The sequence below is a fragment of the Microtus ochrogaster genome, linkage group LG10 (assembly GCF_000317375.1).
Source record: "Microtus ochrogaster isolate Prairie Vole_2 linkage group LG10, MicOch1.0, whole genome shotgun sequence".
In the NCBI taxonomy this organism is placed as follows: Eukaryota; Metazoa; Chordata; class Mammalia; order Rodentia; family Cricetidae; genus Microtus; species Microtus ochrogaster.
The window spans coordinates 16,043,919-16,054,716 of NC_022035.1; the positions used below are offsets into that span (position 1 = coordinate 16,043,919).

Genomic DNA, 10,798 nt, shown 5'->3' on the forward strand with positions numbered 1-10,798 from the left:
AACAGGGATGGTGCTGATCACATGGAAACTTCTGCCATTAAAAAAAAAAAAGCCAGTTTCATACAAAAGACTGAACTCTTTTTGCTGGCTAGCTAGGAGTAGCCTTATTCCTGAGACTTTCAAATAGAGAAAATCCATCTTTGCTAAAATACGCCTGTGTGAAATTCAAGTCGGCGTACTGTATTTCAGCGCCTTAGGCCTTATGGCTTAAGCAGCTATGTGTAAATAGGAATTGTTTGCAAGAGACAACGATTCATGAAGAGAAAAATGTTATAGGATACACTTCCAGAAGGTTATAATACAGTATGTAACTTTGCTTCTCAGTTCTTGATCACTGTAGCAAATTGGCTAATATTTTTAATATCAGTTTTCACCAGTTTCTATTTTAAGAAGCTAGAGGATTTTATAACACAGGCCTACTTTAGGTCATAGAAAAGTTACTATTCTCTGACTCTACCTTGAGGGTCTCTTGGTTGTTCCTTTTAGGGACTCTCTAGCATAGCTTACAGCTCAGATGTTTATACCAAGACCCGCAAATAACCACATGGATGAGTATGGGTAAAGGTAGAGACTGTGTATCCCTCAATCAAAACCAGGAGGGAGGCACAGCTCCCTCCTTCTCCATCCTTATACACTGGGTTGTTATTAACTGAACTTAAGTAAGACCCAAGTCTATGATATAGTCCTACAGATTCTTCAGTCAGTAGATCTGTCAGAAGTTGATGACAACACGTCACGAGTTTCAAGTCACCACAGATGTCTTCTTCTTGATGATGCTCAAAGCGATTTTTCTGTGTTTCAGGAAAAGCCCTGTGGCAAACAAGTTCTTACAATGACACTAACTTTTCCAGTATCAAGAGATAGAATTTGCTCTAATGCGATAAAAACTGGATCACATAGCTTAAGGTACAAATATTCAAATTAAAATGTGGCCAACAGATGTCCTATGAGCTATTTGTCATTAACAAATCTGGTTTCAATGAATATAATGCTGCCAATTTGCTTCTGCATTTTCATTAATTACCTTACGGCAAAACTTTATAAATCTCAACAATCCATGAAGTGACTGAAAATCATACTGGTCTGCCCCCCAACACAAGTACACCAAAGAGAATTTCACTACTAACCTTCCCTGTTGTAAAAACATATTACTCTCTATGTAGCCTGGGAAAACTTTCTGTCAAATATGCTTGCACAATGGGACCCTACATAAGAATATCTGGTCTCAAAATTAACACAAAATTGAATATATATTCAATTTGTTTTCAGGTCTTGGCTATTATAAAAAATGCTGCAGAAATCAGATCATGGACATTCCAGTTTCTTTGTTTCTGGATAAATATCCAGAAGAGAGTTTATGAAGAACATACAAAATATTTTCAATAGTGGCTGTACCACTTTATACACCAACTGACTCTAGAAATTAAAAAATTAAAAACATAAAACCCTGCCAAATGCAGAAATATAGATGAATCAAGATTGTACTAAAGTAAATGAAATAAGCAATACCTAGAAGGACAAATACTAAATGATTCCACTTAGAAGAGGTCTCAAAGATAGTCACTCACAGAAGCCTAATGTAGAAAACTAGAAAATACAAGTTAGTGTCAGGGAATTGGGGTGTTTAATAGTTACAGTCAAAGCTGTATAAGACAAATGAGTCCTCTGATGTCCAGCAGAGTATGTGCAGATTTTAATACTTGTAACATGATTGGACATTTCAAGACTTAAGAGTATATCATATGCTAAGCATTCTTGATACAACTGAAATATGTAAACTAAAATAAACCATATTGTCTGTAAGGTGTTAGATACATTAAGGCCAGAGAGTGACATAATTTTCATAGAAATTCTTCTCTGGACCAGGGATCCACATTTTTGTTTTGTTGGTGGTAGTGGCGGTGGTTTTTGTTGTTGTTATTGTTGTTTGGTTTGGTTTGGTTTGGCTTTTTGTTGTTTTTTGTTTTTCTGAAAAGCTTTAGATGGCAAATTCTTTCATCTTTGTAAGCCAAATGGATGCTGTAAACACCACTCTGCTCTGCTGCAATACCAGAAAAGCAATTGGAAAACAGAAAAACAAATGAACATTTTGAGTCTGAATAAAACTTTATTTATAGATACTGTATTTAAATTCATTCCATTATCCTGTGTCTGTCATTTAAAAATGGGTAAGCCATTTTGTTTCAAATCTTACAAACACATGTGGCAAGCAATGTTACTAAAATTTCCAAATTCTGTTCTGTAGAGATAACCATTGGTTTGAGTTTCTGGAGGAAATGAAGCTCCCCTTTCCAGTTTGAAGATGTGCCCAAGTCCTGCCTGTTTGAAATAAGAGAAACGCTTTGGCATGTCAATCCTTTCTAGGATTTTTCCCACATCCAGTTTTTACCTCCAACATAATCCACAAGGGGAAATTATTCTGAAGAATACCCAACCTTTCTTGTAAATACAAACATAGAGTATATATGCACCCTAAAAGAATGATGGTCTCTCTGTGTCCTCATTTTAAAATCTTCAGAAACACCTACATAAAGCCAAGAAAAGGGAAGGGAAGCCTTACTTCTTATATGCTATTATATCAAACTCTAAGACTGGGGAATTGAGAATTTGAACAATTATGTATAGTTTAACAATACTCTATTCAGTGCCTAAAATTAAGAATAGATCTCATGGTAAGTGTTGCTGCCACAATACAAGCAGTTAGATGAAGTAAATGATAGTGTTGCTGGGGCAAGTAGGTAATGGATTAAACTCCAGTCTTTAGATATCCAACCTTTCTTTCAAATGCCCAACTCTTTTGGGGCTTTAGAAATGTCTATCACAAATTATGAATCATCTGGCTTATGAGAAACAGGTCTATGGTCTGTAAAGTACACAGAAATAAACTTAACCCCCACATTCACTAGTAGTATAACCTTACATTTTCATTACAGAACAAGAAAAAATGCAACAGAAGGCCCAAAAATAAAATATTCAACAGACAAAATACAGAATACAAGGAAACGTTGGCAGTGTTTTCCTTTCCTTTACCGTCAACTTTGAATCACAGTGAATTATACCACAGTACAATTTTTATTTTGCAAATATGCCTTAGATATCCATATTGAAAGGAAGGAGGGGAAACTGTGCTTAGGATGCAAAATGAATCAAAAAGATAAATATATTAAAATATATGTATACTTATATTTGTACTGAAGTGTTTCTAGTTGAATGATCTGATTCTGTAGGTCAGTTCATTCTGTTCACAAAGAAAGAGACCAATGTCAGCATGTATACAATTTAGATCTAATGTTTACTTGAAATATACAAGATGCAAAGCCATAAAATTTATGATGTGGGTTGCCCTTCAATTTATTTTGAAATCGATACTGTGGTTCAGTAATTACGATTTATTTGCAAGCTTGGTTAGAACTATTATTCTTCTCTCTAAACTGTTAATGTACAGTGTGCTTTAACCTGCAATGATGTATGTATACTGTCATTGCACTGTGGAACCACATGGGCAAGTTGGTTTTCTTTTACCTAAACCCATGTTTTCCTCCTGTTAAGGAGGAAACACACACTAGATACTACAGAGATATGAAAACTGGGTATAAAATGCTGTATTTTTGTCTTGAAAGTATTTCCATCAAGTACTTCCCCAGGACATGCGTTTGAGAAGCAGTAGGATCCTAGACCCCCTACACAAGCGTTGGTAGGGGAAAGAGCTTCCAGCCCATGCATCAGTGGCTGCTTCAATGCCCTGCTCACCATCTGGGCAGGATGCGACAGGTGCTTGTTACATCAATGAAGTTGCTTACCACTGAGCCCCCTGATCTGGTCATTACTTCCTGATAAATGACAGCACAAATATTTTAAGTGGATCTTTTATTTTAAATTTTTTCCTTTCAAATGATAATTATTATTTAAAGCTAGAGATACATATTTTCAGTGATCAGCATTCAGTAAAATGTGTGTTTCCTGGTACTTGACAATGAATAGCTCATATGTGTGCAAGTATAAGACTTACAGAAAAACGCATTTCTTGGGGTTTTTAGATTATTTTTTATTTTGAATAAAATATGTGCACATACAAAAATATTGTTCCATTACTTTTTCATGTGGTGCCTTTTATAAAGGAAAAATTCCAAAAATAAGTTCCAAAAATATCCTGACATGTATAATCTTGATAGTATTTAGTAACTATCACAGATGCGGGGCACGAGGGCCTTCTGAGAACTAAAAACTTCTAATGAAAAGAACTTGAGGTAGCCAGATGACTAAGAAAAGCCACTGACATAGGGCACCCAAGGAGAACTAGGGGTTGCAAAACCAAGTGGAGAAAGAATTTTAAGAAAAGCAATGGCAATGAATGAATCTGGTGAAGATTGTGAGCTAATCTGACTTAGTGACTTATAGAACCTTCAGAGTTTTTATGAATGGTAGCAATGTATCCGTGGGATATAAAAGAAAAGAAAAGTGAAGGGAGGTGAACTTGTAAAGCAAATTTTCTCAAATAATGATGCTGTGTAGGAAAGGAGCATGGTAAGGAGATGGCTGAAGAAGAAAGAGCCATCAAGAGAAGTTTTGTCTGCTTTTCTGTTTCTTTGAACGATGGTAGGAGATATAGCTTGTATCTTGTGTGTTATAGGCAGGCCATCTCCTAGAGCAACCAAGGTCACCATGGCTGGATAATATACACCTGGGGTGGTATCTAAAGGAATGAACAGTCCTTGGCTATTGTGTCTTGTATATCAATTGACTCCATATTTTCCAATAATTTTTTTTCTGTAGTTATTTTCCCCACGTTTAACAGTCAGATAGTCACTTGCTATGACAAAGAAAGACATACTAGACGATGTTTATGTAGCAAGAGCCATGAATGGAGTTAAGTTCCACAGCCTTGGCAGACAAAGTGAGCAAGGAAGAGAGGTCCCCAGGCACAGTTTTTTCATAACAAGTCCTCGCAACCCAGACCCCAGGGCTCCCTGCAAGCATCCGTCCCTTCTAGGATTAACAAGAAAAGAATTATTATCCAATAAGAGAGTGTCTTGCTGTTTGAGACTGCTGATTTCTGGCACTTCCTGGCAAGGGTCTTATGTAGATGGAACCTGGAGCTTCTTTATTTGCTGCAAACCACAGGCCTTGAGAGAGGCTTCAGCCCCCACAGGGCATCGCACACTGGGCTGCTGCCTTGACTCCATTCATTACTCTGAAACTCCTATGGGGGAAGAAGCTTTATTTTCCATGCAGGGGTTGTAATGTGATTGAACTTAAGAGTTTCTGGGTAACACGCAGTTTTAAACAGCAAAGTACATCCCTACACACAGGAACAAAGGAAATCCTATTTGTTTAGTCAAAGGATGGCTAAATCTCATAGTCTACAAAAAAATGCCCTACACACAGGCAAACACACATGCACACGCACGCATGCACATGGACAACAAAGGTGTAGCATTGAACCATAATATAGAAATAAGGTTGTAATAATATCTCTTACTCAACTTCATGATTCTGAGGATCTTAGAACACCAAAGTACCAACATTCATATATTTTCAGACTCAATCCACAAGTATATAAATATTTCCATTAATTTCTGCAGTGCAGTTTATGTTTCTGCTTGTACTAATGGAAAAGTGGGGTTATTAATCCTCCTGTCATTCACCCGTACAGCACCATGTGCTTCTCCTGTATGTTTAGCAGTAGCAATTTTTATACCCACTTATGTTGCATTTTGATTAATGTTTGTCTGCCATTTTTGACAGTTAGTTCGTGAGGGCACAGATCATTCATTCCCCCGTGAGGTACTATTTCAACCTTAATCCCAGTACAGTACCTTGCAAATTAAAAGTGATTTTTTATGTTTATAAATAAATAATGAATAAAAATGAGGAAGCAAAAAGGGAGAAAAAAGTAGGGTCGGGACAAAAGACTAAAGCAAATTAGTTTCCAATGCATTGCTACTACAGAGCAAACTCTGTGTTTACTATTTCATATGTGCTATGTCAATTAACCTCAGCCAAAAGTAATCATTTTTGTGTTATAGAAGTTGAAACAGACTTGGGGAAACCAGAGTCATATTACGGGATAGGAGCAGGAGAGGAGTCTCACTCATTGGTGCATTTGTCCCTGTGATTTGTATTAGACTGAGGTAGTAAAATCCTACAGCAAGGCAATCTTTGGTGTGTTCGTCCCTTTGATTTCTGCTATACTGAGGCAGTAGAATCTTAGAGCAAGGCAATAAAGAGAAGCAACACAGCAGCAGCAAAATGCCAGAAAAGAGAAGAAAATGTGTGATCATGCAAAAATGAGGGAAAACGAGACAGGTTTGTTAGTGCATACCTATAATCTTAGAACTTTGGAGGAGGAAGAGGCGGGCATTCAAGGCGAAGCCTTGACTACATAGTGGGTTTGAAAACAGCGTGAACCACGTTTGATCTTTCTCAGAAAGAATGATAAGCACCTTTCCTATCCACCTTGTAATACTGGACTTAGAATCAACTCATGGCAGCTTAAATACAGTTTCAACTGCAGATTGGTAAAATAACGTATTTTCCAAAACCTTGAAAACTTTTTTTGTTTTCTACCTGCATGTTTTGATAGGGTGTGCTCATCTCAACTGGATATTTTAGTTAGTAAGTGTTCACATGTCCTGCATGTGTCCTTAAGTACAGACAGCCTTTAAAAAGCAAGGACCTAAACATGTCACCTGTGTTTAATTACCAGGCAAAATCCATACATGAATAATTAATTATAACGTGGCACTGTTTCTTTCATTGGAAACCATGACACATAATATAATTTAGAAGACAACTCTGTCTTCTTATATGAACCAAGCCATACAAAATGACAAAGTTAATTTAAGCTTTTCTTCATGCCAATAGAACTATAGAAACTTTCCCCAAAATAATACTGCATGACCTCCTATTATAAAAAGTACAAAATCTAGAAAGAATTACAAGCATTATTGCAATTCTCTTTTGTGTCGGCAATGCTTTCCATGATGACCTAAAGTGCTCCGATATGTGTAGCCCTGCTATTTACTGGTTAAATAGTTACTGCGAAAGGAAACCTTGGCCCTGAGCATGCCAGGAAGTCTTGTGACTTTTCTGTCTGACCAAGGTAATCAACATTTTTGCATCCACTACCTGTGCAGTTAAGAAAACCAACTCATGTTGTATTCTGTTTCTCTACATTTAAAATTTTCAGTCAAGATATTGTGAAAATTGTACTTGATCATTAAAGTAAAGCTTAAATTTGATTCACATCTACCAAACCACAACAGTAACACCTCCCCATCCGCCCCTGCCCACACAAACACTGCGCTTTTTAGTGCTTGATGTAAATTGATTGAAAGACCCCTACTTTCAGCAAAGCCTCCAGATTTTGGGGGGACTTAGCTCCTACCCTGCCAATGAGTACACCATGATGCTGAAAACACAATAAAGCACAATTTTTGTTTTATGATGATAAAAAATTTTAAATCAACTCAAATTATATATATATATATATATATATATATATATGAATATATGTGTGTCAGGAGTTTCTACTTGAATGAAAAAATCTACATCATTTATAGAAAAAAATATTGTGATTCTCCTCAATTATAAGAACAAAATTTTACAGTGGCATGTATTCTAAATTTGATGTTTTATGTTTACTCTGCTGAGGAGTCTCTGAGGTTTCTCATATTAAGCATTGGCACATATCTTAGATAGCCATATTCTCATTCTCTCTCTCTCTCTCTCTCTCTCTCTCTCTCTCTCTCTCTCTCTCTCTCTCTCTCTTGGTCTATTATATTATTCACTTGCTTTTTAAGAAACAAACAAAAACAAAGGAAAAGATGTGAAATTTAGATGTGCATAGTTTTAATAATTCTCCAGTATATGCTCCTTCAAATATGCTGACGCTGGAGAAAACAGCAAGTACATACGTGAGCTTCAGATATTTGGATTGATGGATGGTGATGATGATGGTGATAGCAATGATGACGATAACAGCAAAAAATAGAAATTCAAGTGATTCACTTATACACATAGCCTCCCACTTCCACTCCATCTGCTTCTGAAGACCTTGAGCCTTCCCTTTTAGTAAATCCACGATGCTCTGGGACTAATCAGAATACTTACAATATCTCAAAGTATACGTGCTCTGAGTGGTTTGCAGACTGGAGGTCTGGACTGCGCTGCCATGAGCTGATTCCAAAAAGAACTGCAAAGTTAAGTGCCATGAAATAAATCAAAGAATCAGCTGTCCCTCATACAGAAGGTATCCCTGGCTGGAATCCCTTGTCACATAAATCCTTTTATTTGTCTCGATAGAAACCATCTCTAGGAGCATCAAATACGGCAGCCACCCAGAGATGTCATTCTCCCAGCAGCCTATCTACTTCGTGAAGCTACTTGACTCAAACATATATTTTTATTGTTCAAATGTGATGTGTTGTTCTTTTTTATTTTGTGTTTTTCATTAATTGATTAATTTTTTCCCAGCCCGATCACAGTTTCCCAGCCCCACACTCCTCTCTTCCCAGTCCCTTCCTCCAACTCACCCCACCCCCCCATTCCCTACTCCTCCTCTTCAGAGAAGGGCAGAGCTCCCATGTTTACCAGTGAGCCATGGCATATCAAGTTGCAGTACCGCTAGGCACCTCTTCTGTTAAAATTGGACAAGGCACCCAGTAGGAGCAAAGGGTCTCAAATACAGGAAACAGAGTCAGAGACATCCCCTGCTCCCACTGTTAGAAGTCCCACAAGAAGACCAAGCTACACAACTGTAACATATATGCAGAGGGCCTAGGTCAGTCCCATGCAAGCTCTCTGGTTGATGGTTCAGTCTCTTATATGAGCTGTATGAGCCCACGTTAGTTGATTCTGTAGGTTTTATTGTGTTGTTCAGACATAATTTAAGTTACTGATTTTTTTCATAGACAATCCAGGATAATATTATTCTCTGTGTGGGTTATAGTCTATTGCTAGTAAACGGGTGAAAAGTCATTTCACTATGCCGAAATACTGGTTTTTTTTTTTTTTAACAGAAAAGAATCAGTTAGAGAAAGCTGATAAATTATAATTTTATTGTGAGTGTGAAGTGCTTTGATTTTGGTTTTTAAGTGTCAGGTAAAATTTAAATAGAATTTCAAATAATAATAAGATTGGGATGAGCCCTTACAGATTGTATGCTGAGGAGTAGTGGCTGGTCTGAGGGATATTCCTTTGATTGCACGTGCCATGGGGATGAAGGTTAACCTCAGATGTCATTTCTTGGAAGCTGTGTACCTTCATTTTGGTGGTAAGATGTCTGTGATAAAAATAAACCTAGTACCACGTCCAGAAAGTCCCAGTAATCCACCTGTCTACTTTTCCAGCACTAGGATAATGTGTAAATAGATTATGGGCATGAAGATCAGGTCTTCCTGATTGCAGCAAGAACTTTAACAACTGTGCTTTACCTGAAACTACATATATTCCTTTGATGGCAGCATTTTTCCATATTGCAACTGGCCATATTAACAATCCATGTGGACAGAACCTAAATCCTCAATAATATGACTTGATCAGTAAGTAGAATAAATATAGATTACCAAGCAAATGCAATTAGCTTCTTATTTTAAAAGGTAGATTTATGTTTATTTGTAAATAATGATACTCTATATACTTTTATGAGTCCCAAGATCACACTATTTTATACAGCTCTTGTGTTGCTGCTTTAGTGAAGATGTTATCATTTTTCCCAAGAAGGGTTAAGGGGATCAATCCCTCCTAAGCACTGATAAAGCAGTGAGTTTGCATTCTAATTACAGATATTGTTTATGCATTTCCTCCTTTTCCATGTTATTACTTTGAAGTAATCAGCAGATACCTTTTTGCCATGTGACTAGTAATTTTTGCATTACTTAACTAAATGTTTTCCCAATGTTTACATTTTCAATGCCAATCTCTTAAAAGTTAATATTTTCTTCTGTCTAGATGGGTATAAGAATTCCCTTTAGATTTATCTGTGCATGAGTTGAAATTTACATTTTAATTATTTGCTTTAGAATCCATAGTAGAATTTAAGGATATTTTAAAATTACCCAAATGCCCCATAAGAAAGAGCCCCTAGTTTACTATGTAGAAAAGGACTAACAACTTTTGTAGAGTATAAATTTTGGCGGGATACTTTAGTATGAGATCCATTTATGTGGCGATTCACAGAATATCCTTTAGAGGACTTCCATAAAAATGTGAAATGCTTGAAAGGCAGATGAAGAAAAATCAGCAGCCTTACCCCAGTGGTAAAAATGCAAGGAAGTGAAAAGGTGAGCAGCCTCCAAGATATCGGGAAAACAACTAATAAAGCTACAGCTTACAACTAAAGAGAAGAGAGCCAGCCAGTAACTCTAAAATATAGTCATGGGATCGGATGTAGAATAAGTGTTTTTAATGACATTTATTAGCTGTTCTCAAACACAATTACTAAATGTTATAGGAAACCATAAAGAGCCTATATTGTTTTCACAATTGGGGCAACAGATTTCTGTGGGTCACTATGCTCGTTTTTGAAAGCTATCAGAACTAATTATTTAGATAGCTGATTTTTTCATGACTTCTCCCCTGCTATAATGTTAGGGATCTTTTTGTACATTGCAAATCAACTGTGGAAAATTACATAAAAGTATACGTGCTGGGGTCAAACTGCTGAGCTGAAGTTACAGCCCTACCATTTGCTGATGCAGTGGAAAACTATACCTCTTCCTTCAACTCTATGGCTCAGTTTCCAAAGTTACTAGAAATGAGAAGGAGGAGGAGAAGGAGGAGGAGGAAGAGGAGGAGG

General features: G+C 36.8%; 1 protein-coding gene across 2 annotated transcripts in view; it reads left to right on the forward strand.

Annotated features, from left to right (window-relative positions):
- The window catches only part of Kcnd2 (potassium voltage-gated channel subfamily D member 2), a 502,666-nt gene that overhangs the window by 441,479 nt on the left and 50,389 nt on the right, over positions 1-10,798 (forward strand). The gene's annotated exons all lie outside the window — the stretch shown is intronic.